The sequence below is a fragment of the Oncorhynchus kisutch genome, unplaced genomic scaffold (assembly GCF_002021735.2).
Source record: "Oncorhynchus kisutch isolate 150728-3 unplaced genomic scaffold, Okis_V2 Okis03b-Okis08b_hom, whole genome shotgun sequence".
Taxonomy (NCBI): domain Eukaryota; kingdom Metazoa; phylum Chordata; class Actinopteri; order Salmoniformes; family Salmonidae; genus Oncorhynchus; species Oncorhynchus kisutch.
Window position 1 is genome coordinate 18,916,975 of NW_022261980.1, and position 3,309 is coordinate 18,920,283.

The following is a 3,309-nucleotide window of genomic DNA, read 5'->3' on the forward strand; positions in this document are numbered from 1 at the left end:
TCTATATATTATGACAGACCAGCTAGATCTACTGTCTCTATTATATTATGACAGACCAGCTAGATCTACTGTCTCTATTATATTATGACAGACCAGCTAGATCTGTCTCTATTATATTATGACAGACCAGCTAGATCTACTGTCTCTATTATATTATGACAGACCAGCTAGATCTACTGTCTCTATTATATATGACAGACCAGCTAGATCTACTGTCTCTATTATATTATGACAGACCAGCTAGATCTACTGTCTCTATTATATTATGACAGACCAGCTAGATCTACTGTCTCTATATATTATGACAGACCAGCTAGATCTACTGTCTCTATTATATTATGACAGACCAGCTAGATCTACTGTCTCTATTATAATATGACAGACCAGCTAGATCTACTGTCTCTATTATATTATGACAGACCAGCTAGATCTACTGTCTCTATTATATTATGACAGACCAGCTAGATCTACTGTCTCTATTATATTATGACAGACCAGCTAGATCTACTGTCTCTATTATATTATGACAGACCAGCTAGATCTACTGTCTCTATTATATTATGACAGACCAGCTAGATCTACTGTCTATTATATTATGACAGACCAGCTAGATCTACTGTCTCTATTATATTATGACAGACCAGCTAGATCTACTGTCTCTATTATATTATGACAGACCAGCTAGATCTACTGTCTCTATTATATTATGACAGACCAGCTAGATCTACTGTCTATTATATTATGACAGACCAGCTAGATCTACTGTCTCTATTATATTATGACAGACCAGCTAGATCTACTGTCTCTATTATATTATGACAGACCAGCTAGATCTACTGTCTCTATTATATTATGACAGACCAGCTAGATCTACTGTCTCTATTATATTATGACAGACCAGCTAGATCTACTGTCTCTATTATATTATGACAGACCAGCTAGATCTACTGTCTCTATTATATTATGACAGACCAGCTAGATCTACTGTCTCTATTATATTATGACAGACCAGCTAGATCTACTGTCTCTATTATATTATGACAGACCAGCTAGATCTACTGTCTCTATTATATTATGACAGACCAGCTAGATCTACTGTCTCTATTATATTATGACAGACCAGCTAGATCTACTGTCTCTATTATATTATGACAGACCAGCTAGATCTACTGTCTCTATTATTGTATGACAGACCAGCTAGATCTACTGTCTCTATTATATTATGACAGACCAGCTAGATCTACTGTCTCTATTATATTATGACAGACCAGCTAGATCTACTGTCTCTATTATATTATGACAGACCAGCTAGATCTACTGTCTCTATTATATTATGACAGACCAGCTAGATCTACTGTCTCTATTATATTATGACAGACCAGCTAGATCTACTGTCTCTATTATATTATGACAGACCAGCTAGATCTACTGTCTCTATTATATTATGACAGACCAGCTAGATCTACTGTCTATTATATTATGACAGACCAGCTAGATCTACTGTCTCTATTATATTATGACAGACCAGCTAGATCTACTGTCTCTATTATATTATGACAGACCAGCTAGATCTACTGTCTATTATATATGACAGACCAGCTAGATCTACTGTCTCTATTATATTATGACAGACCAGCTAGATCTACTGTCTCTATTATATTATGACAGACCAGCTAGATCTACTGTCTCTATTATATTATGACAGACCAGCTAGATCTACTGTCTCTATTATATTATGACAGACCAGCTAGATCTACTGTCTCTATTATATTATGACAGACCAGCTAGATCTACTGTCTCTATTATATTATGACAGACCAGCTAGATCTACTGTCTCTATTATATATGACAGACCAGCTAGATCTACTGTCTCTATTATATTATGACAGACCAGCTAGATCTACTGTCTCTATTATATTATGACAGACCAGCTAGATCTACTGTCTCTATTATATTATGACAGACCAGCTAGATCTACTGTCTCTATTATATTATGACAGACCAGCTAGATCTACTGTCTCTATTATATTATGACAGACCAGCTAGATCTACTGTCTCTATTATATTATGACAGACCAGCTAGATCTACTGTCTCTATTATATTATGACAGACCAGCTAGATCTACTGTCTATTATATTATGACAGACCAGCTAGATCTACTGTCTCTATTATATTATGACAGACCAGCTAGATCTACTGTCTCTATTATATTATGACAGACCAGCTAGATCTACTGTCTCTATTATATTATGACAGACCAGCTAGATCTACTGTCTCTATTATATTATGACAGACCAGCTAGATCTACTGTCTCTATATATTATGACAGACCAGCTAGATCTACTGTCTCTATTATATTATGACAGACCAGCTAGATCTACTGTCTCTATTATATTATGACAGACCAGCTAGATCTACTGTCTCTATTATATTATGACAGACCAGCTAGATCTACTGTCTCTATTAATTATGACAGACCAGCTAGATCTACTGTCTCTATTATATTATGACAGACCAGCTAGATCTACTGTCTCTATTATATTATGACAGACCAGCTAGATCTACTGTCTATTATATTATGACAGACCAGCTAGATCTACTGTCTCTATTATATTATGACAGACCAGCTAGATCTACTGTCTCTATTATATTATGACAGACCAGCTAGATCTACTGTCTCTATTATATATGACAGACCAGCTAGATCTACTGTCTCTATTATATTATGACAGACCAGCTAGATCTACTGTCTCTATTATATTATGACAGACCAGCTAGATCTACTGTCTCTATTATATTATGACAGACCAGCTAGATCTACTGTCTATTATATTATGACAGACCAGCTAGATCTACTGTCTCTATTATATTATGACAGACCAGCTAGATCTACTGTCTCTATTATATTATGACAGACCAGCTAGATCTACTGTCTCTATTATATTATGACAGACCAGCTAGATCTACTGTCTCTATTATATTATGACAGACCAGCTAGATCTACTGTCTCTATTATATTATGACAGACCAGCTAGATCTACTGTCTCTATTATATTATGACAGACCAGCTAGATCTACTGTCTCTATTATATTATGACAGACCAGCTAGATCTACTGTCTCTATAATTATGACAGACCAGCTAGATCTACTGTCTCTATTATATTATGACAGACCAGCTAGATCTACTGTCTCTATTATATTATGACAGACCAGCTAGATCTACTGTCTCTATTATATTATGACAGACCAGCTAGATCTACTGTCTCTATTATATTATGACAGACCAGCTAGATCTACTGTCTCTATT